Genomic DNA, 25,947 nt, shown 5'->3' on the forward strand with positions numbered 1-25,947 from the left:
GCTGCCGGGATGTATGCATCTCCCGCCTTGTGTGGTGATGCCTCTCACTCTCACCAGCGGTCGACGGAGTTAAGTTGTCTCAGTGTTAGTGCGAATCTTGGTGAGTACAGTACAATATACGTTACGATACGTTCAATACATGTATGATACGTAGCTTTAGCGATTTCATTTTAGGGTTACCACGATACATACGTTCAATTAATGTTAAAAGTTTTTATAGCAGATAGGATTGTTTCCTTCTTCACCTGAAGACGGCTGCTTGCGTTGTAGCCGAAACGTCGTGAGAATTGTTTTATTATGTTTTATTTTTATTATTTTATTACTTCCCTTCTACGTGACTTTACCGAAAGAAACAAGAAGATACATTTACTTTCTTTCATTTGTCAAACTTGCAACATATAGTTTATATACTAAGCGACCTCTCACGGTCTTTCCATAACGTCTTAACATGTAACCTACTCCGAACATTTGTCCCCAAGTTAAAATCGGATTCTCCCTAAATGCATGGAAATAATTTGACACAGCACCCATAACCACTGAAATAAGAATGCTTGATTAAAACACTGATGTGTGTTTATTGTTGCAACTGTTGACGATGAAAAAAAAGCAATCCTAGCACAAAGCAGCATATGGATGCACATGCAATCAGGGAATAATTTCGCACCTCTGATTAGCACGGTTGGCTACGTACGGTGTGAAAGATACATACTAAATTTAATTTCCCATTTTGTAACGTATTTGTTGCGCAAGATTAAAAAAAAATATTCACAGATGTGCACACGTATGTATTAGAATGAGAATCAATCATTGCATTGCCCAGTCATATAATGTACTCGGCAATGACACACAATGTTTGCTTTGTGATTGTATATTATGGATATTTTTTGGTCTATAATACCGTATCTTTCTCCACATTTTCAAGAAGCTAAGCACTGAGAGATCAGCACAAATAAATCATTAAAAGCTCATGGTTTACCCAAGCTCATATTTAGTGTATCTTAATTTTGATGAAGACATTATTGTTTTTGCATGTAAGTACTCTTGCTAAACAACTGAGAGATCAAAAAAATGTCAATCTTCAAATTAATCACCTGAACAACACCATATGGTGGGACCAGTATTATTTGTAGAGTAACCATTGTTAACAGGCGTGGCAGTCAAAGAATGGTACGCATCAGTTGGGAGATAGAGCATTGAAATCAGCTCGTGTGCAGGTCATAGTTGGATCATTACATCGTAGGATCGTGAAAGGTGGTGGGTTGAGGAGGCCTTCATTCATTGACCATGGCTGATGATGATATATAAAGATGTTGGATTTTTTTTTCCTTAAAAAAAGTAAATACTGCATATCAGCATCGTCATTATCATCATCAAGTAACATAGTACTGGATTTCTAAATCATTATGGTGATGTAAAAATAACACTTCTGCTGCACGGGAAAACTGTGTGAATTGCTCAATGCAATCTATGAACAAAAATGCATCATCTTGGAAAAACGCTTTGAACCTGGTAGAATATCATTAGAGACCAAAGGCATCCCACAAGGAAAAATTCATTCTTAGAATATGGGATTAGCAATGAATTTTTAGCGAAGGAATTTTATTTCACTCAAGAGTTTACTTATCCGGTGACAGGTATGTTCCATAACAGAATGGATACTTCTTTGTTCTACCGAACTGCAATCGCAGAATGTGCAGTTTGTCGTTCTTCCCCGCACCTCCAATCAGCACGGTTGGCTATGTACAGGTGCGAAAGAAGTTCAACATACATACTTACAAAGTTACATTATGCAAGCTGTTACAGTGGTACGAAAACAAGAATATGAAGGATTTCAAACTACAGTACTGCAACAAAGGTTGCTTGAAATATAATCATCAGCAGCAGCAGCCATGGCCTATCTACTGCTGGATGAAGACTTCTCTAAGTCATCACCATCTCTCACACTCCCACGATGCCACTGTCCATCTTGCTCCTGTACGCGAGCTGATCTTATTGGCATGTCCCCATCGTGGTCATCCTCTCAAGACATGTTTTTCCCTGCTTTTGCTGCCATTCTGTCACCAGCCTCATCCATCAGACATCGCATATTTTAGCCACGATGTGTCCTGCCCAAGCCAACTTGCTCTGATCTGTGCGTTTCCCGTTCGTCCGTCGGTGCAATTCCCAGCTTCCATCGCTCGATACTTCTTCATGTACTTATATTTTGTTCAATTCTCTTTCACATTATCCGTGGTCATATTCTTGGGTCTTTCGGTAAAGTCACGTAGATGGGTTCAAAGAAAATAACAAAAAATAACAAAAAAAACTACGACGTTTCGATCGCAACACAAGCGGTCGTCTTTTTGTTATTTTTTATTATCTTTGTACCCATCGACGTGACTTTACCGAAAGACCCAATACTAAGAATTCCTGCAGTCACGAAAGCTTTAAGTCAAGAATGATCCGTGTTTCTGATCCATTAGACCACAGCAAGTAATACGCACCGACTGAAAACAAACAAACGTGAGCATAAACGTGCAGACGAGAGATACCAGGAAAAAATCAAGGTTTAATCTCTCCGTGAGCTTTGCGAAGTATTAACAATTGGTTAAAAAGCAGCAGGCACACTAAAAAAGCATGCATTGTTATAGAAAATAGACTCCTCTCCCGCAGAAGCATCTGCAAACGTGCGCAGTCACCTTTTAGCAGCACGTAATGGCAAAATGTTCATTATTATACTGTACACGTAAAAGCGGAGCGAGTGTGTCTGCAGAATATTAACACTTCGCTTTCAGATTCCTCCAAAAAGCTATTGTCGTTCCGATTCAAAGAGAGGCTCGGTAAATATGCGGGTAAATCCATTATTTTCCTCCACCGCTACTGGTATTGATGACATAATTCATGTCATTCACAAATGAAGCCACCTAATTTAATGACGTCAATGGTCTGTGCAGTCCCGTTCTGTCACTATTCACGTCTCTTGCTCTCTGCTAAACCGTTGGGGTCATTTGTATTCACGTGAGAGCAGTGATTGCTCATCCAATTTGGTGGCCAGAGGGTATGGATTTTTTCATCACTATGTTAAAACAACAACAACAAACGCTACACGATTATTGAAACTATTTTGCTAAATTACAATGCTATCACAGGCCACTCTGTACATCAGAGCATGAGTGTGTATGCAGCACTGCACTTGTGTTGAAAAGGGGATTTTAACTGCGTAAAGGCTTTGAAAAAAACCACACGGTTTGAAATGGTGATTTGTATTCATGAACTACATAACAGTCAACATTCAACTGATTCAATACAGTTAAAAAAAAGGAAAATTGCGTAGCCATACAATAGTGCGCTCATGTCACAGCCAGTGGATACGCCTATATGAGAGGAAGCTCGAGAGGGACCCTCCAGAGGGTGTTTGGCCTACTCTTCCAAGGTGGCCAAACATCTTGAGTACAGAACTGGCTTTTAGAGCCTATGTTTTAGGAATGTTTTATCGGGATGCTAAGCGTGGTGTCATGGTTGGCACACTGTGCTTGCAAGCCAAGTGGCCAGTTTAATTCGTTCGATCTCCCAGCAGTTGAAACAACCGGGAAAGTTTCTTAAATCCCCTCCACTCACCTCTTGTTCACCCAGGAGTATAAATGGGTTCATCGCAGGCTCTTATCGGGTCAAATGTGGGTAATCCCACCTCGACCAAGATGTCTGGTCAGTGGGGAAGAGTAGGCCAAATACTTTCTAGAAGGGGCTCACGAGAGCTCTCACTCATGAGGGCCCGTCTGCCAGCAGGAGCAACAGCAAGACATTGTACGGTTACACCTTTACCTTTACGCTTTCATGCAAATGCTGACGCCTCAAATTACGAACCAAGACTGAACAGGTGACCTGCCATGAAATGCCACAAAATGTTCAATAGCTAACAATATTAGTTTTTACTAAATTATGACATTTACCTAAATGAATGACTTGGTAGAATATTTAATTATGGTAAAGCTCCGATTATCACGGTTGGCTACGTATGGTACGAAAGAAGTTCACAGTATACATACATAAACACATTGAGGATTATGCTATTTTGTTACATGTGTAATGCGGGCGTAAATGGGCGGGGCGGATATGACGATCCGAGAGGGAGGAGTCAGGGTGACGTGGGGGAGAAGTTATAGCGGGGAGACAGGAAGCTATCTGGGTCAGTCGGGGGAGTGAAGGGTGGTGAACGCGTTGGGTGGTCGCCGTGCCTCAGCCTGGTGGCTGAGGGGCTCATGACGGCGCCAGCCAGCGGGGTGGAAGAGAGAGTGGAGGATTGAGGTAGGAAGTGGCGAGATAGCCACAGAGGCCACGAAGGGCTGAGGTAGGAAATGGCGAGATAGCCACAGAGGCCACGAAGGGCTGAGGTAGGAAATGGCGAGATAGCCATAGAGGCCACGAAGGGCTGACATTGGGAGGTGGCGAGATCGCCACGCACGGAGGAACAGGGAGCAGAGATGGAGCTGCTGGGGGAGCAGCCAGAGGGCTGTACCAAGAGCCTGCAGCGGAGCTGCAGGAGCGTGGAAGGCTACGGGAGCGAAGGCAGATGTGGGGCTGCCAGGGAGAGAGTCTCAGGAGGAGTGCCGTGTGGGAAGGAGAACGCGAACCCCAAATAAAGGACACGGAGTCAGAGAGAAGTGTCTGAGTCCTTTTATTACACTGGAGTCAGAAGTGAAACGGCATCTCAAAACAACTGAGAGAAAGAAGAAAAAAAAATATTCCTGCTACATCATCCGACGACGACGACCTTCCTCAGACAGTGGACCTGCCTGCGATGGAAGAGGAGATCCGTTCTGGAACGAGTACGGGTCCGGGTGAGCAAGGTGTCGCCGCGTCGGTGGACCTGTCTGTGCCGGAGGATGCCAACTTACGATGGAGACAGATGGTGATGCAGATGGGGACCTTGAAAATCGTGCTGGCGCGACTGTGTGAGTTCACCACGCCGAGGACGACGTCGGGGAGGCCCGGTGGTGATCCGCAGGCCTCTGCCTTTCCTGCGCTGCCAGCGCCATTGCCACGTGGCACGAAGACGCCATCTTGGGCGTGGCAGGGGAGAAACGGCGGGAAGCCGCCATCTTGTCTTCACCGCGGCGGGAGGACGCCGCCATCTTCAACATCGCGGCGGAGAGGCAGCCTTGCGCTGCCATCTGGAGGTGCCGCGGGGTGAGCAGCCTGCTGTGAGCTGCTGTTTTTCGAGGGGGTGCTGCGAGGAGAAGACGCCGATGCTGCAGCTGCTGGGGCGGGAGCTTCCCGTCCTGGTTCGGGTGCGTGACAACGGAGCCGTCAAGTCGCCGAACGAGTTCTGCGAGGCGTCTCAAGTTGCCACCCTGCCGTCCTCTTCTTGCTGCAGCCCCGGGCGAGTCATAACGATACGCACCCGGCCTTAACACACACCTCACTCATCTTTCGAGGGCCGGGGGGGGGCTATTTTTGTTTTCTCTTATGACTCGATTGTGCGGAGCGCGGTTCGGACTGTCTGTATGTGTGTGTAATAACGATGAACGCGCTATCTGCTTGTTGCTTGGTGTCAATATAAGTGTGTGCGTGTGTTGAGAATGGACGGAGAGTCTGCTGTATTTGCTGAGTGTCAAATTGTGTGTGTGCGCTGCTGCGTGGAGTTGTTATCTTGATGGTGAAGTTAATTATTAACTTGGGAGCGTCGGGTATCTTGCGCTGTATTATTTGTGGGTTACCTTGTGCGATGGGCTTAATTGGAAAAAAAGTATATATATATATATTTTTTGGTGTATTGTGCTGCGAGGTGCTGTGTGCGATGCGATTGTTGCAAGAGAGAGAATAATTGTGTTGTTGCTGCAAAGTTACGACAGGATTAATGGTGTGTTGGTTGCCTGCAGATCTGCTTGCTATTGTGCTTAAATGTACGCGTGTGATCGCGATATGCTGATTGCATGTGCTGTTATACCGTTCTGTATGGTTATGGGGTGCGATGCAGTGGTTGATTATTGGAATTGGGATTGTTATTATATTGTGCGTACCTGTTGGAAATTGGTAACAAATTCGAGGGGGACCCTAAAATTCGGTTGTATTGGTGTTGTGCACACGAGATTGCGTGTATATTATAGAGGGGGACCCTAAAATTCGGTTGTATTGGTGTTGTGCACACGAGATTTCGTGTATATTATGGGTAATTGCGCTTTTTGAGAGAGAGAGCGCGCTTTGAGGGTGCGTGATGACGCCGTTGTGGGTGTCTCAAAGGTTAATGCTAATGGGACCGTAAATTGGCGCCAAGTGGCGTCGCGTATTTGGTTGATCGCATGCAACCACGAGTTGCTTGGCGAGTTGGGTTGTGTAACTAATGTGGTTGGTAAAATATTGGTTAAAAATTCCACGATATGACAGCTGTGCGCAGCAAGCTGGGGCTGTGCGTCTATCGTTGGTGGGGTTGTTATAACGTGACGGGGGATGCGTCTTGTGACCCCCAGCTAAGGGAAGCTGGGGTGCACGAATGGAGAAAACTGGCCACGTGTTCGCACGTTGGGCCGCCATTTTGCGCGCACGCGGGGTATGGCGACGATGCGCTTTGCGGAAAGGGCCGCCATTTTGAGTGCGCGCGAGAGATTGCGCGAACGCGCTGGGCGAAGGGGGACGCCATTTTGAGCGCGCGGGATAAACCGGGGTGGGGCAAATATTCCATCTGTTATGCCTGCCATTGTTGATTGGGTGATGCACGAGTTGTGGTCACATCGGCCTATGGCTGATGGCTGACCTGACAGCCCGGAGGCGAACCCTCCGTGGTATGTCTTAAACTAATGGGCCATGTGCTCATATGGCTCGGGGAGTCATGGTTCAGTTGTGCGGGGGCAGACTGAACCTGGTGTGCCGGGGGCTCACGGGATCTGGGTTAGGGTGTTATTGTCTCTATAAGAGAACATTGCCCCGTGGGGGGAGTACAGGGGGTCTGGCATTGCTGGGGGATGAACCTTCCCTGGGCTATAAAGCATCGGACTATACGAGGCTGGTGTGTGTCCATCTCTGATGGGATAGTAAGGGAGGAGCGTGGCCGAGTTGCTGCTCATCCCCGAAATTGCACTAGCGGAGAGTATGGTCAGTGGATGTTGCTGGGGGTTGACGACCACGGTGGGGGTTAGGGCGAGTTAAACGTTACCGCTGGGGAGCGTGGCTCTCTCCATGCGAGGGTGTGCGATTAGGTGTTTTGTTGGGTTGCTGAGAGTGACCATGGGTACATGCTGTGTACGTGCGATGTCTGTGCTGGTCCTCAAGGGAGGACTGCTGGTGGGTAAGAGCAGGAAATTTTGTTGTTGTTGTTGTCACGTGTAAATAATATTGTTGTTAAAATGTAAATACTGGGGCATCCATTGCGTTATTTTAGGTATTTATGGGGAGTTTTTTTTAAGCGGGCTGGATTTACATCATCTCCACTACCCTGAGGCCGGGTGGCTGTCGTGTACGACATGCGGATGTGCGTTGTTGTGCTGTGCCTCAGGGGATTGGATTCTCCTTCTCGTCACAGATTCTTCAGCTCCCGTCGCACTGGGTGTTACCTGGTGTGCTAGCTGGATGAGGACTTGAAGGAGCAATTGAGCGCCGTTCGTCATTCTGCTCTACCACTTGCTCTTTGACGTTGGACTTGAGCCGAGCGGATGGAACTGCAACATGGACACGCACTAAAACATCACATTTCTGGGTTGTGCGCGTTGGCCGTTCTTGCGTGTCAGTTGCCGTTTTTGTTCATTGTGCCATTTTTATTCTTGTTGATGTTGCGCGGAGGACAGGCCGGTGTTCTGTTCCAGTTCCTGATACCTCCCCTTTCGTTGCTTGTGTTGTTGTTGTTATAATCTCCCTTGTGTCTGGGGGACTCCTGATTGTGATGCCTTCGCCCGCATTATTTTGTTCTGTTTCAGCCGAGGACGGCTGGGATTTTCTCTACGGGGGAGGGTAGTGTAATGCGGGCGTAAATGGGCGGGGCGGATATGACGATCCGAGAGGGAGGAGTCAGGGTGACGTGGGGGAGAAGTTATAGCGGGGAGACAGGAAGCTATCTGGGTCAGTCGGGGGAGTGAAGGGTGGTGAACGCGTTGGGTGGTCGCCGTGCCTCAGCCTGGTGGCTGAGGGGCTCATGACGGCGCCAGCCAGCGGGGTGGAAGAGAGAGTGGAGGATTGAGGTAGGAAGTGGCGAGATAGCCACAGAGGCCACGAAGGGCTGAGGTAGGAAATGGCGAGATAGCCACAGAGGCCACGAAGGGCTGAGGTAGGAAATGGCGAGATAGCCATAGAGGCCACGAAGGGCTGACATTGGGAGGTGGCGAGATCGCCACGCACGGAGGAACAGGGAGCAGAGATGGAGCTGCTGGGGGAGCAGCCAGAGGGCTGTACCAAGAGCCTGCAGCGGAGCTGCAGGAGCGTGGAAGGCTACGGGAGCGAAGGCAGATGTGGGGCTGCTAGGGAGAGAGTCTCAGGAGGAGTGCCGTGTGGGAAGGAGAACGCGAACCCCAAATAAAGGACACGGAGTCAGAGAGAAGTGTCTGAGTCCTTTTATTACACATGGATATGGCATCAGTAAAATTCGATTTATTGAAAAATGAATTTCCACATGAATGAAATACACAGCATGTATTTTTTTGCTCATGAATAAAAAGGCTGTGCAACCACCCCAGTCATTTGTGACCATGCATGTCGAGTAACTGCTTGCCTGAAACAGGATACTGTACTGTGCTGAATCCTACATGGTAGAACTTCTCTCATCCATGATGATGTGAGGTTCGAACATCACAGATCCTGTTTTCCACGACGTTTTCCGAGTATGTACTCAAGTGACACGTGAAAAACATTGCGTATTACAGGCAGGCCATGGAAATGGTTAATATGAGTGTTCAGGAACCATGCAGGCTCCGCAGATACGAATAAGGTGACGGATACGATGTGTTCTGTTGTACGTCTGTACAGTAGACATGTCGCTATGTTTTTCAAATGTTGCACAATGCTCAGAATACATTCACCATCACTTCCAATTGAGTGATGGCCTTAATTATACCAATTAGAGGGTGAGAGAGCAGTGCACGTGGGATTTAAGTCAATCTCACCGGTGTCCCACCATCCAGAACCTTTCTTGTCAATTGATACTCAAGGGAAGAGCTCCCAAACAAAGCACATATCACAACTTTACAGAACTGGTACCTCACAAAATACTGAACAAAGTACATTGCACCCAGACGTCGTTATTACATCTGTTATTTGTTGTTACAATTTCATAATGTGAGATTGTAATGCCATTTAAAACTTTAAATTTTAAGAGCAACAATATTTAAGCATGTTAATTACTAGTCATTAATGTGATGTTATCATTATAAAAGATTGACATATTCTTTGGGTTAATCGGTAAAGTCACGTAGATAGAAAACATGATAAAACTAGAATAATAAAAATGAACGCTGCTGAAGCAGGCTGTTTTAAAGGTTTGAAATGGGTGTAGCCCAAGGGTCATAAACGAAGTGGGTGGAGCTAGTGATGTTAAAGTGATAAATTAGCATGTGAATGTAAGATCGGAGAGCCGCCGCCACCTCGAGGACACGAGCAACGGCGGCTGTGTTAGTGAGACATTTAATCTGTTAATGTAAAATCAGAGATTAGCATGCCAATGCAGACATCACTTACCAATCTTCCAATGCCCAAATAATTAATGGATTCTGATCTCTTTCAGTAGCCCTAAGACTATCATATGAATTCTACTTCTGTATGGCGGGACCAGTATTTAAATAGATTTAACGAAATTTTTTTTCTTTTACCAGGTAAGGCCCAACTGAGCTATATAGCTCTTTTTCAGAAGCAACCTGGCCACAAATGATAGCTCGACAAGTGGCTTATCATGTGGAAGTTTATAGCAGCCCAATACTCTAAACGCATGTTTCTAAATGTGGAGGGTAAAACTGGACGACCCATACAAAAATCCACATGACCATGGGGGAGAACATGCATACTCCAAATATACAGGCGTTGAGGGTCGGGATCGAACCCACGACCTCCTATATACCAGGCAAGGTAGTTCACATCTCACCACCGCGGCGCCCGTATTATCTGTAGAGTATCCATTGTTGATGGTAGTGGCAGCCAAATAATGGAATGCATTCCAGAGGACATTCACAGGGGAGATGGAACGATGATATCAGATCCTGTGGTCGATGGGCGATTACACTGCAGGATTGGGAGATTTGTGGAAGTGGGGAGGGCATCAGTGCACTGACCGTATCTTCTGCTACTGCTGTAGATGGATCCATTGCTAACTTCCCATGATGTGGCGATTACCAATTGGTATTAATTTTCCTCACCACTGAAATATGAATGTTACAGAAATGCCATGTTCTCTGGATTGTAAGACATACCCCAAACTTGTGCCTCGTGTCAATAAGGTAATACAGTACAAACTGGAAAATGTGGATGATAATAATAGTATAATTAATCACGTAACAGTGTTCATCTCGTCAATATGACAATCTCCATGGTCAAATTAGCAATCAGGTGATGAGTAACCTTAAGTGAATGGTGAAAGAATTTATTATCAACCCAAAATTAATGTTATTAAAATTCTGGAAAGCATTTTCTCAGAGCTCACTGTCATTATTGTCAAAGCTCTGGTGCATATCAACTTATTTGAGCCCATGGAGCATACCACGTCAATGATAGTACGTCATAAACACACGTGTAATGTACATTAGTAAGTTTGCATTCAATAGTATAAGGGTAATGTAAGCCAGTGCATGAACTCAAAGACCTTTTCAAAATAATTACATTCAGAAGGATAAATACCAGTGTCTTCTCAGATCGATTCTGTTTCTGTAAATCAATACTGACCACAACCCAAGGTCATATAGGAAAGTGTACAGTACAAACTGAGCAATCATTGGAAGGACATTATCAACCAGTTTAAGTCTAAATTGGCTATGATGTTCCCATCCTACCACCTTCTGATGTTAGTTGTGTTTAACACACATTTCAAACCTTGCACCCTGACAGTCACTTCGCGTGCCGACCCCTTGGTTGCGGCGCTGCGATTTTCCATTAACATGCTAATCTCTCTTTAACATGCTAATTTTCACCTGGCAGCCCTTTGATTGGTGGAAAACCAACCACCGTCGGGTTGGCTACCCACCACTTACATTATCATTGGCTGCTGACATTTAGGCTACACCCATTTTAAACCTCTTTAAACAGTTTGCCTTGGAAGCTAACCCCCCTTTTCCTGAAGATGACCGCTTGTGTTGCGATCGAAACGTCGTAGTTTTTTGTTATTTTTTGTTATTTTCTTTGAACCTATCTATGTGACTTTACCGAAAGACCCAAGAATATGAATTCCTGCAGTCACGAAAGCTTTAAGTCAAGATTTAGCCCTACAACAAATTAATTCCAGATGTGTACTGGTAATTTCATATTTAAAGTTTAAGGAAATATGAAGGTAGTTTATAGTATTATCTGATGTCATGGCTATTAGGTTAGTTATATAAAATACTCCAGGACAAGAACTGTAATTCCAGCACAAAACTAAACTTTCGTGCCACTACAGATAGTAGATACATTTTTTAATGACTACAACAAATTTGTATTGGAATTTCTCAAGTAATATTTGTAATATTTAGCCACATATTTAGACTACGTTTTGTTTTCATGTAAATAACACCAATATTCCGAGTTAGTCAAATCTAGACTCCGAGTTAAATATTGTGTAGCGTACAACAAACGTGCAAACACAGCTTTAAGCAATTTGTTTGCTTGTGGGAAAAAATAAACTAATTGTAGATAAATCGACTTAACACACATCGGGTTTGATTTCTGTTCATGTAACGTACTGCTTTCCTACTTTAAGTGGGGGAAAATAATACATTGGCAGAGCTAATTTGGGTGTTTGTCCACCTGGACATGAATTAGGCTTTTGGCGTTTTATTGCAAATCATGGGCGCGAAAATACTTGAGACACGTGTACATCATTACAATACGCTCACATGAGTACATTTATTTAAGCAGTGCTGGCAATGTAGCCAAGGTGCAATGGTAATAGCATTGCACTATGAACCTGAGAACATGACTTCACCAACCCAACTCCCAGGACCAACACAATGTCGGAATACTACCTGCATTCAGCATTCAATTGACAAAGGGCTAAATATTATGTTTCATGAATGTTTAAAAGAAATAAAATGCAACATTTGAGTGTGTGTTTATTATTGGGTAACATACTGTGTATAGTCGATGCTGCTGTTGTTAAAATACGTTCATGACAAATTGGACGTCCCATGTCAAATTAGTTAGACGGTATCTCTTAGAGGTCACGGGCTATGACTCTCCATCTAGAAATCCATGCTAGGTTTCTGGTTTCCCAGGCATTGTGGTCAAATAATTAGACAAAAGAATGGCACGCATCAACAAAACGCCCATCACAATTCACGTCAGGGCCATCCAGAGGCAGGGGCAAAGGGGGAAAATTTCCCCTGGCCTCGAACAAAAGCGGACGTCACAACAAGCCTGTTGTTGTGTCGCTAATGAATAAGGAGACACCATGTGGCAATCTGCCCGAGACTCCAGGAACCTCTGGGCGGCTATGATTACAGTTGCACAATAAGATGCTGCATTTCGCTGTTTACATTCATAGAATGCTGTGAAATATACCATCAGATTACAACCTGATAGAGTTCATCACCTTAGTATTGAGCTTAAAAAAAAACATGTTATAATAATGGCAATCACAAGTGGCATTCAACACAGTTTTATTCAAGCCAAAATAAAAAAAAGTAACCCGTACATGAATAAGACTGCACCAGAGGAAAAATGCATGTTTATTTAGCTTGTCCCAAATGATAACTGCAAGAGAAACCTGGGGCATTCGTCTGCCAGTAGGAGGGTGATTATTGTACAATCACAATGGAGTAATTTTATGAGTATATTTTTAATTCGGCAAATTTTGACCGTGACGCCTGCACACAATGACCTACTCTTGCGAATGTCAAGCGATTTTTAACGTCCACTGTAAAACAGATGGCAGGTAGTATCACTTGGATCGTTATACTCGCAGTCATTATTATAATCAGTAATCAGGGTGACCACTGGCTATAAACCGTGAATCTCTGCAACGACGGTGGACGCGCGACCACTGGGCGACATCACAACCTTAACATATCCTGGATTTGAAGCTTCCCTGCTGCTATTGTCTCACCTGATGACGATCCCTTGTGTTGCGATCGAAACGCCGTGATCTATTATTTTCTACCTACGTGACTTTACTGAAAGAACCAAAGAGTATATATCCTCTCCTGACTTAAAACTTTCGTGACTGCAGGAATTCATATTCTTGGTTTATTCGGTAAAGTCACATAGATAGAAAATAAAATAAAAAATTGAATAAAGGTAATAAATTGAAAAAAATGAAAGCAAAAAAAACCTACGACGTTTCGATCGCCTGATGATGATCGTTTGTGTTGCGATCGAAACGTCGTGGGTTTTTTTGCTTTTATTATTTTCAATGTATTGTTTTTATTTTATTTTAAATTTCATTTTTATTTTCTATCTAGGTGACTACCGAAAGAACCAAGAATATGAATATCCTGTCCTGTGATGGGCGACGTTTTGGGCAATGATCCTTATTCATCGCAGAAAGAGGTTAGAGAGATGGATTGAATAATAGTTGGTGACAGCACTTTGTTTCTAGATGAATAGTCTTACATTGGCATACGAACAGTTACAGTATTACTCAAGGTAGCTTCAGAATAAAGAACTTGGTAATGTAAAAAAAATACAATATGCTACTTTAATTTGCGTACAGCTGAAACACCAACCCACCAGGGCAAACATGCTTGACTTTTGAAAGCAATAACTTTCAGAGTTATGCAAAGCCTTTTATGTGTTTTTTTTAGGCTATATTTTCAATAGAACCCAAGTGATAAGAGCTGTTGTGACATGATTCTCCAGTGTAAGCAATTTGAATGAAAAGCCAAAACAGACGTTTGTACAATAGACGAAATAAACCATTAAGTTCTCGGAATGGGCGTTGTTAACCCATGCTGCGACGCCTACAGATTACGATGCAAACGGATTGTTGCTTTTGTTTAATTTTAGAAGGGAAGTGCCGGCTAGTGTGTATGTTTATTGTTTTACTCTTAAACAACAGCCACACAAATCAATAAATAAATGTGTAAGTGCACATGTACTTTGGCACAAGATTATATCGCTACGGTACAAGTAACATTTTAAAAATACAAAGTATTTGGGGCGAGTGGAACAAGTACGACACTCCGATGTATCCAGGGATTTTTTTCAGCAGGGGTTTGTCCGGGTTGGTAACTCGGAATATATTTATGCACACCACATTCAGTCTACCACCTGTCACTGCAATGTCAGATGTCTTTCTCCGGTCTATCAGCAACCAGAAAAATAGCAAGTGAGAAATTAAGCTCCGACTCTAACAGTGTCTGTAAATGCGTTTTCATATAAGAATTTAAATGTTTGATAAGAGGGTGCTGCTTGAGTTGTGGCTTTTTTGACTGCATTGTTTCACAACCTTAAATATACAGTTGAACTCGTTATCCAGCCTCACAGTATCCGCTTTTCCAATTATCTGCACTCAATCTGCTCAAAATATCATTATGCGTGTTTGCCTGTGGTTCACAGACAGTTCACCCACATCTTCTTATTGTCTTGCACTTATCCGTGGATAAGTCATTTAGAAGTGGTCTCCCAGAAGCATTAACTCAATCCTATTATACACAACTTTTTTTGCGGATAAAAGGGGAGTGACCCAAAAGTTACATCAAATTTATTTTATTATCCATGTCTATCGAAATGCATCGGCGCAGACGACAGGACTCATTTCGGCTATAATATTGACGTCAACATTACGACGTATAAGACGTATCTCAACAAACATCAAATGTAAACATTTCTATCATCGCTATTTTACATTATTAACTTTCTGTGAAGAAATGTGCGAATGTATAATTCAGGAGCTCATTCCTTCTTTCGAGTGCAAAATGCTGCTTGATAGTGTGTTACATTTATTCCTGTAATTTTCTAATTAACCTACAGGGTAATGCAACGACTTCACGATGGTCTGTATACAGTATTTTCCAGCTCAGACGTTTATAGAGCAACAAGCAGAGCTGAGTCAGCCGTAATTTATTTCCTTTGGAAACATGAGCAACAAAACGGTGTATGCGACACGCTCCACGCAAAATTGCTTTCCTCTTACGACGTTCATCTACATCATATATTTTCACGTTGGCGCAGTGTTAGCGTTGAGTATTCCGCACATGTTGTGATGCTGTGCAGTTTTCAACACACAGCCCACGCTTGGTGTCACAGTCAGGTCACCCGACTGCGATGAATTTGTTGTCGTTTACTCGAGGGCTTTTGCATGCCCAGACCACTATCTTAATACAATCATCATTACCATCATCATTCATGACCCATCCACTGCTGGATGAATGGTTCCTGCGAGTCATCGCAAAGCCCTGTGAGGAATTGGCTTCAACACGATGTACTTTGAATAGTGACAAGACTTGGACGAAAACGTTTTGTGTAGTTCGTTTACGGTTTGTTATATTAAACCCTTCTATGGCCTAAATTAGTTAAAAAGGTAAATGAATGATCCATAGTAAATGCAGTATTGTACCTTGTAACCATTAAGAATGGCACAACTTTGGCATTCGAACTCCCTTTAGTAAAGGTGCAGTCCTTCAATGACTTGCTCACACCTCTGCTGGCGGAAGAGCTCTCACTCGAGTGAGCTCTACAGAGCCCCTCTGGGGGGTATTTTGTTTGCTTTGGTATCACTGCATCTATAAATAAACAATTTTTTGTTGCCAAAAAGTTGGCAACGAATGCTCATTTGTACATTTAAGCCAATATGCAGGTTATACCGCATTCCACACTATGTATTATATGTAAATTACAGGATGCGTGCTAATTTGCACACAGCTCTCCATTAAAATCTAAACTCCAGCAGTTGTTTTCGAATGGCCATCATTCGAAGACCACCACGTGGCAAAGTCGCAGCTGTTTTGGCGTAAAATCGGATCCATTCCACGAGTTTGCAATTGACGTGCAGTTAATTCTGCACGAAAATCCATCCATTCCACCGCCACTCACGCCACGATTGTAGAGTGGCCTGCCCAAAGAGGGCAGGGTTAGGGGGCATGGCCGGTGATGGAGGTAAATCTTCTTCACCGTGCAGAATCGGATCAATCACGTTCCGGAAGAGTGGCTGCGGGAAGCGTGCTGAGAATGCGTGGTGGCCCTCGTCCGCAACAAATGCATGTGGCTGCCTGTCGCCTTCCAGTCGACAACTTGTTTCAGAATTTCCAAACGAATATAGAACAGTCTAAATTTTGGAGCTTTCGTGACTGCAGGAATTATTCTTTGGTTCTTTCGGTAAAGTCACGTATAAAGATAAAATAATAAATTAAATAATAGCATACGACGTATCGATTGCAACACAAGCAATCATCATCAGGTATAATGAAATAGCGACACAAAATCTAACCAGAAAACCACAGACAGACATATAAGCAGACAGATATCACCAAGATACACAGAGAGAGCAACACAGGTACAGAGAGGGGTGATCGTCTCTGTGGGGTGGCCTTAAATAGACAGAGATTTTGTGTCGCTATTTCATTATACCTGATGATGATTGCTTGTGTTGCAATCGATACGTCGTATGCTATTATTTAATTTATTATTTTATCTTTATACGTGACTTTACCGAAAGAACCAAAGAAGAATATAGAGCAGGTTTTCGGGTCTAGACGGTGTGCACACATCTGTAATCCAGTGCTTTGGAGGCAAGGGTTGGATCATCATCATCAGCTGCAACAGCAGCGCCACAAACATTATCGTTACTGGATTATAACCACGATCGTGTTCGAATTGTTTTCATCATCGTATAACGTCATTATCTATTGCTGTCAGCATTATTGTTAAAAGGAGCGCTCGGCCATGTTTGTATTTATGCCAGGATTTTGGCAGCTTTTGCAGAGCGGCACAAAACTTCAGCGAAGCCGGTTGTAATGTTCAAAGAGACGTCGTACAAAATTGTTAAAAATGTCGCTTTCCTTGTCAAAATTCCAATTTGCTGAAACCCCAAAATCAATCGCCGCATTTGCCCAGGTGACAACTTGATTTGCTAGGCTTTGTCGGGTGGCAGAGGGCTGTACTTCGAACTGACATCATATCTACACGATGTAAATAAAAAAAGAAAGCCCAATTATGAATCACTCGCGCGCGTGTGTGTTGCTCCACTCTATGAGTGCACCGGGCATGGCACAGGCGCTGTGGTTATGTCACCACCACTTAGTGGCGAATGGTGCCTGTTGTTGTTATTCTGCTCGACACCAAGGTGTGGAATTGCAGCGTTAATTGTAGAGAGAGTGTGTGTGTGTTCGCGTGTGATGGGGAGCGGTGGTGTAGCAGTGAGCGCGCTGCACTACGAAACCGGCCGCACGGGTTCGATTCCCGCTCACGGCCACCACCAGAATCGGTCCTGGGCCTCCCCTAGGTCGACTCAGCCTCAAACGAGTACTTGGTGCGATCTGTAAACATCAGCGCTGGGGAGACAAAGGCGGCCGGGCGTGATGTTGACCACTTACCCCCCTCGTGTGCCGGACCGGCCTTCATAGGTGCGCGCTAACAGCACTTGCCCCAAAAGTCCGTGAAGGCTATACGGGGGGATCATTGTCTTTGTTTTGTTTGTGCGTGATGGACAGATCGCGGGTTGGTCAGCTTGGTGCATGGGTGTGCGATGTCTTCATTGCGAGGCCGAAATTTCTGTCGAAACTCCTCCAGCTGTTGATTGGCTGAGGTTTTTAGGTTTTTGGTGAATTGGTAAATTAAGGCAAAAAATGTGTTAAATTCGTTTCGTGCAATCACGTTTGGAGACTTTCTGGATTTTAACAAAATTTTACAAAAATAAAGCCATATGTATGTGAATTGGGCCACTGGGCTCAATTGGCCGTAAAAAAACAAGTCTCAGTAACGTCTTGCTCAAATGAGCATTGGAGACGGTGCGCCTGTCCACAGCCCTGATTAGTGGTAGAAATTCCACATTCCGATGGCAGGGACCAGTGTATTCGTAGGACAACGACTGTTGCCTTCCCTGCAAAAGTGGTACTCGTTTCATAAGCCCTGGACATGTCTGGGTTGAGCCAACCCCCAACTAGGATTTGAACTCTTAAACTTACACCTGCCTGTACGAATGGGCCCTTGGTTATACAAAGGTCTATTAATCCCAGCTACTTCAGGACTCCACTAATTATTCCAATATTCTGTTATTTCAGAGTTGTATCTTTCATGATTTTACAATAATTACCTGCATGTATCAACTAAACTATGTTTTTATTTTACCAGGCAAGGTCCATAGCTCGTTTTCAGAAGCGACCAAGCCATGAATATTAGCTGGACGAAGTGGCATCTCATCACGTCTTAAATTGACGGCAGCCAAATAATCAAAATGAATAATTGTTCCTGAAATGTGGAGGGAAAAAACAGAGAACCTTGAGTAAAGTCCACACGACCACGAGGAGTACATGCAAACTCCAAATATACGGGCGTTTGACGGTTGGGATCGAATCGATGACCGCCTGCATACCAGGCGAGGTAGTCAGCACCTCGTCACCGTGGCACCCCATGTGAATATATCTTGAGGAAACATCATTAATTCTAACTGGTTTCTTTTGGGTTATGTCGTGCAGGTGTGACACCATTTGTAACCATATCTCTTCACCACCATACAGAGCTAATCAAGTCAGGCGTTTCTCGTTCTTCAACATTCCTCCGATTATGGTAATAAACCGAATCAATTGGTGTGTGTCCATCACGTGATAACTTCCTTTGCTTGGCTCTGTCGGATGGTTGAGGCTAAGTTAAAACAAAAACGGACATTATACACCGACACGATGATCTAACTCAAATAAAAAAAACACAATTATGGATCACTAAATTGGTCGTGAAAGCCGACGTATACCATTCAAAAACACGTTACGTTGCAAGTAAAGGAATTATATTGATGTAGTCATATACAGTGGTGTGGAGAAATCGCAGCGTTGTCATGTAAAATAAGAGCCAAGCTACAGACGAGAATCCAAAGGGGACCTCACTCTTCCTCGCCTACAATGCGGAGAATCACGAAGTTAGACACTTTTCACTCTTTGATAAAGGCTTGAAACCACAATGGCTCTTCGAGAAACTATCCTGTTCATTTGATCCAAAGGGAAGAAAGATAACAGTAAAATAAGTGCATCACTCACGCTTGAAACCGCCAGTGTGCGCGGTAAGCGTTTATCACCACCACATTGTGAAATAATGTAATTACTCCGTACAATATCCAGAGTGGGATGTAACTTGACATAAGAGGTAGCCTCGGGTAGTAACAACATTGTGCACATATGAGCTGGGCAGTGTTTAGAGATAACCTTAAACAAATTGTTTGGTGATCCTGATATGTTGGCAGTTGCCCACAAACGCAAATAACAAAATAACACGTTTGGCAATAACACTTTGGCATTAAAAGGAATGTATATTTTAAAATGTTTTAATCCACATATTTTTGCTTGTAGAGATTACATGTCCATTGTGGATTTTCAAAAACATTGCAAAACAATGGTGTTCAGTTTGCAAAGACACCTTCACGAGAGGAAGGATAATCAATTTGCAGGTAACGTATTACAGCTATTGTTAAAGCCACTCTTCCGATCTACCTGGCCTGATAGACTGAGAAATGATAAAACCAATATGGATTTGGAAATGTATTTAATAATTGGCTATAAATAACGGCAGCCAAGGACTGGAACGTGTCTGAGAGGAAGTCCATTGAGGAGATGGAGCAATAAAATCAAGTCACGTGCTGCATAGATTTTTGCATCGTGGGATCATGAGGGTTAGCGGCAGAATGAGGGCTTCATCCAGCAGTGGATTGACCATGCCTGTATCACGATATGATACTGCACAGTACTGAACCATTTGCAACTTGTACATTTCCTTGCATTGTAAGATTAACATTGACAAGAACAATTCACCGATTAACTCTCATTGTTTTTTAAGTTAACGTAAGCGACAATATTGTACCGTTTTCATAATGGAGAGACGCTTATAATAACATGTTATAATACGATGTTTTATAAAGTATGTACCAATTAGAATATAAATTTATTTCAGTCCTTTCTTCATCCCCTGCTTAATTCCGTTCATAAATGCCATTGTAGTGGACCAAACAACAATGAATATAACACGAATAGATCACACGTACAAAGAGGAAATTATATCGCAAGTAAAACTTATTTAAAATCACATTTTTTTATATCGATGTTGGTAGCTGGGTTCATATCGCAATGTGCTAACCGGTGTGCCACCACTCCCCTCCAACTAGAAGTCTACGTGAATATCAATAACATTGCACTTTTATCAAAGAGAATATATGAAACTTCATCATGATCACCATCATTCCAAATATTCAATCCAGTGCTGGTGTAAGGCCTCTTACAAGCTGGTCACACCTCTCATGATCCTGTGATGTAACTATCAATCAATGTCCATTTTTAAAAAGTGTGATTCGCAATGTATCAAAACACTTGTACAGAAAAATAAAATCAGAAGAAAAAAGTATATCAGCGATACCAACACAAATTAAAACTCCAACTAACCACCTGCCATTGAACTTATTTCCTCGGTCCGTATGACAACTGCGGTTAGGGAAATAACAACTGAGTTTCCAGTGCTGTAACACACTAGATTAATGATCTCTGTATTCACCATTGTAAGTGAGAACTTCCTGACAATCAATGGCAGGGCCAATGTTCATGTTCTGCACAATGAAAACATTAATGACAAAGAGTGTCTCAATGAAATGAATACATTTCTGTATGTTCATTTTCAGTAGTGAGAAATAAAAAGCAATGTGAAAACACGAACAATATGGTCATTGAGTGAAATTATTTCAAGTTTATTTTGTGAACACAGAGGCCAGGAGTCTAACGTAGAAAAATCGACCGCGATCATCAAAATGAAAAAAGCAGCAACACAAACTAAAGTACAACAATAAATAAATTATAAATCAGATGAAAACGTAACCAAATATAAATCACAAAAAACAGCCGCATTAAAGCGAAAACACTGAATTAATCATGAGTCAATATTTAATTAAATAAAATCCTGCAATTAAAGTTGGCGGAGAACAACTAATTTTAAAAACAGGTTTTCGATACATTGAAATAGTTTCATGTGATTATTGTATTATTGTAATAATTTAGTGGGCTTTGTCACCAAGCCTAAAACGCGTGTCGCAAGTTTAAAGTGATTTGTATGCCGAGGTAGAATAAACAAACACACACTCATTATCACAATATTGTATTGTGAAACAGATCGTATCCATGTGCCGAGCACCTACTCTTCTCCATACACTTCAAACACATTTACTGTATGACCCTGATATTCTGGACTCATCTGCAGATAAGAGCAGTACCGTAATCGAGAAGTGGTCGAAAATTATTCCAATCATCCACAGTTATCCGATGATAATGAGTCAGACCAAGTGATCTCCTGGCAGCAACAAATTCATCTTGTTATCTGCTGTTTTCCGTGGTTAAGAGGAGTAAAACCTAGAAGCAGGAGCGAAATCATAATATTTTCTGTGTTTATCCACAGACAGGCGCCTAGACGACACAAACAATCTCCCCGGATAATATGATTCGTGACCAAAGCCCCTCGCATTCAGAACGCTGGGTGTAATGGTCCGCACACTGCACTTGTAATGCAGTGGTCGCTGGTTCAATCTACCGGCGAGGCAGTTGGAGTAATGTCCACCCAGCAGTATAAATGGGGCAAACCACAATTAATCGATTGGCAGATCGCGTGTTGTTGGATAAAGTGCCGGTACTCTGACCTCTTCCAGAGGTCGCAGTAGTTGAAACAATGGTACAAGTTTCTTAAATCACCCCTCCCCTCCTTAACCACCCCGGCCTCTGTTCACCCAGCAGTATTAATGGGTAAACAACAGTTTGTTGATAGGCAGCATGTGTGTGGGGGTGGGTGGTAGAGTATTGGTTAGCGCATTGGGCAACGGACCAGTGACGATTATTTGAACCAGTCCTGGGCCTCCCCTAGGTCGACTCAGTCTCAAATGAGTACCTGGTAAACATCGCCACTGGGGAAACAAAGGCGGCCGGGCATGGTTCCGGCCACCCACGTCCCTTGTGTGCGGTGCCAGTCTTCATAGGCGGTAGCTAACAGCATTTGTCTAAGAAAAAACATCTCTAAGGCAATATGGGGGATCTTTGTCTTGGGGACTAAAGTGTGGGTACTCCCAGCTTTTGCAATATGTTTGGCCAGTGTGAAAGACTAGGCAAAAATACCTTCTCGAGAGGCTATTGTGAGCTTCCACCAGCAGTAGCACGAGCAAGTCATTTCCGGGACTGAACCTTTCCTTAAAAACTTTTTACCCCCAGCTCACTATTGACACTGTCAGGAAGCAAATTAAGGATGTGTCGTCGTCGTCACATTAATCTTTAGCGTACAGATGCACACATGCACCATGTGTGTATACTGTACAAACTGATGTACAATGTGGACGATAAAAAAATGCAAACAATGTTGATGGGTCTTCTTGGTTCTTTCGGTAAAGTCACGTAGAAGGGAAATAATAATATAAAAAAAACATTCATAATCAACGTTTTTGGGTAAAAAAAAAACATAATAAAATAATTCTCACGACGTTTCGGCCACAACGCAAGCAGCCGTCCTCAGGTGAAGAACAGGTATGTCGGGAAGACATTCAGACGCTGTCTTTCCGACAGACCTGTTCTCCACCTGAGGATGGCTGCTTGCGTTGTGGCCGAAACGTCGTGAGAATTATTTTATTATGTTTTATTTTTATTATTTTATTATTTCCCTTCTACGTGACTTTACCGAAAGAACCAACAAGAAGATGAATCCCTGCAGTCACGAAAGCTTTAAATCGAAATGTTGATGGGTGTTTTTTTTTTATCTTGCATAACAATGCTTCCACTCACATTGCTCACGGTTTACAGGCTGCAATCTTTGACTGTGGGGTTAAAGCAGCGGTCGGGAACCTATGGCTCGCGAGCCATATATGGCTCTTCCGGTGACGGAATATGGCTCCCAGACAATTTTGATTTGAAAAAATAATAATATTGAAAAAATACAAAATCAGTTTGGAACTGATTTTAAAATACTTGTGATATTGTTTAATAATACTGTGTCATTTTAAAGTAAACAGAAATTAGTTTTGAAGATAAATTTCACGGGTCACGCCGTGATGAAGCTCAACCTCACCACGTATGAACCAGACTACAAGGCCATCAGCAAAACCATATAGCACCAGAAGTCGCATTAAAAGTAAGACATATTTAATTTATTATACGTTAAAAATACTATATGGCTCTCAATGCAATTTATTTAGAAATATTTGGCTTTAATGGCTCTCCCAGTCAAAAAGGTTCCCGACTCCTGGGTTAAAACATCTCAGCCTTGCACCTTACAACCCAGAACTGGCCCCTGGCAACAACTGTCTGTTAAAATAAAACCTCAGGGGATAGTCTGGGTTTTCTCATTTGTTCACAGAGAATCATACAAGATGTTGTTTTAGAAATGTAACTTTTGAGGCACTCTGGATATATTTTTGTTTAAACCGAGGTTTGCAAAAAAAATAACGGTATATATTAGTTATAGTTTTCGTTCTATTCGATTGTGCACCACCGCCAATGTTTAGGTATGTACTAGGGATGTTCCTGATTTTCAGATGAATCCAAAAAATATATATATCAGAAAATCTGGCCTCGATCCAGAAATGTTGTATGATAAAAATTGTCTTTGTTTTGATTTCATCAGAATGTATGACATCACAGGGAATGACGCCACATATTACATCACATTTGTTTTGTTCCTGTCAAATTAGTGTCACATGGAATCGGGTGACGTCACCAGTGTTATCATGAAGACGCGTTAAATTATCACGTAATGTATACGATCCAAAACCCTCATTATATCTGCAATGGTCCTTAAAAATGTTAAATCCAAAATGTTTAAATTTCAATCTTATCCCAAATATAAATCATAAAAAACTCAATCTTCATAGCACATGCGCTATGAAGAAGGACAATTGCCTGAAGTGCATATTGTATCATTTTCCCTTTAAAGGGCACACTTTTATTGACGAATGTGTTTAGTTTTTTGTTGTTTGTGCTTTTGCACCACTATCAATGCAGCATCACCAAATAATTCACCTTGTAAATAGTGTAATTTAAATCGCTTTTAGAGATAACTATTACTCTTCAAATAAAACAATCACCGAAAATGTGTGATGTTAGCCGTAGCTGGGCAATTAACGCGAGTGTAGCGCATCGTGTGCTAACTACCAGGCCCACTGCTCCTTCCCAGGTTGATAGATTCAATTGCAAAATAATATTAAATAAGCACATGTATCAATGGCCCTGTTATAATTGATAATCCGAGTTAATTTTGTTTTCTAATATCATGCCAATGAAGGTAAAGTGTCCGAAACGTCTAAATCTATAAACTTACACGATACAGCACAATTTGTAATGTACAGAGAATATTTATAAAACGCAAACATAAGTACAACAAATATTCAAATACCAAAATTTTTTCATTTTTCTAAAAAGACAATAATAACAAGTAAAAATAATAGATCTATATTTTCGTAGATTGGCCTAATGCTGTCTTGATAGGAATCATGGCAATATTATTTTCCCGATGAAAATCATGATGTTCAAGGGTCATTTTATATAATTGCACCTTTAAATGGTGCTCATTATTGTTTATGACTTATCTTATTCTACGATAATGTAGGAAAAGATGGTGGAATACATTGTTTTATAATTTGAGCGGGTAAGGTCTGTGCTACTTGGTATTGCTGAAATGCATGACAACATTTATCATTGCTGACATTATAAATTATGATAATCATTTCCATTTCATTACACTGTATGCCATATAAGCATAGCAATAAAAGTAATGTTCAGCCCTTCATCAATACTTTGCCAGGTGAAGGATTATACAACATTATTTGAGTGGGAAGTCATAACAGCCATGACCTTCCTCCATTTCATTTAAACAGACAGAAATATATGCATTATGCACATTTCGCTTGACAGATTAAATGGGTTATATTAATATTGCCGCGTATAATTTTATCTCAAGACATTTAATATTGCGTACAAAAGATGTGCAGCGTATACATTACCTTCACATGACAGGTGACCATCTCGACATGGAGAGAATTGCCTTAACCTTGTTTGCCATGAAACGGTAGCTATTTTCTGCACGAGTAATGTCAATGCCGAATTGGAAATTGACATAAACCACTCCCATTTGCAACACGGAGAAGCACAAGTGATGAGTCCCAATACTCATCCCACTAACGTGCAACTTTACACAACCAACGACTGATTTTTTTTATAGTAATACATTATATATACACAAATAATGTGGTGATGCTTTATTGGCAGTGGTGCACAAGCACAATCAACAAAAACTCAACGCATTTGTCAATAACACCGTGTGGCCTTAAAGTATATATAGAAAATCGGCAATGTTTCCGGAAATGGCCCTTCTTGATAGTGAGATAAAACAATTATTTATAAAAGTTTTAAAATAAAAACGATTATGTGCAATACAAAAATGCTACGTAAAAATATGATCACGTGCAATATGCCTGACATGTGGCCAATATTTATTTATTTTAAGGCAATGGTATTGACGAATCTGTTGAATCATTATATATACTGTATAAGGAGCGAGGTGTCCAATATAGCTTAGTATATATTTCCGTGACTTCATTCTGATGGAACTCACTTGTCAATTTTAACTTAAATACAACTCTGCACTGATCAGATCTGATCAACATTCTTTAAGCTAATCGTAATCAGATTTATGATCTGAAACACGTCACAATCA

The 25,947-nt window shown here is 42.2% G+C and overlaps 1 protein-coding gene across 3 annotated transcripts in view; it reads right to left on the minus strand.

Annotated features, from left to right (window-relative positions):
• Positions 1-25,947, minus strand: part of PLCB1 (phospholipase C beta 1) — a 192,698-nt gene that overhangs the window by 158,549 nt on the left and 8,202 nt on the right. The window lies entirely within an intron of this gene.

Source organism: Lethenteron reissneri, chromosome 25 (assembly GCF_015708825.2).
Source record: "Lethenteron reissneri isolate LAM-NWPU_2019-01 chromosome 25, ASM1570882v1, whole genome shotgun sequence".
Classification (NCBI taxonomy): Eukaryota; Metazoa; Chordata; class Hyperoartia; order Petromyzontiformes; family Petromyzontidae; genus Lethenteron; species Lethenteron reissneri.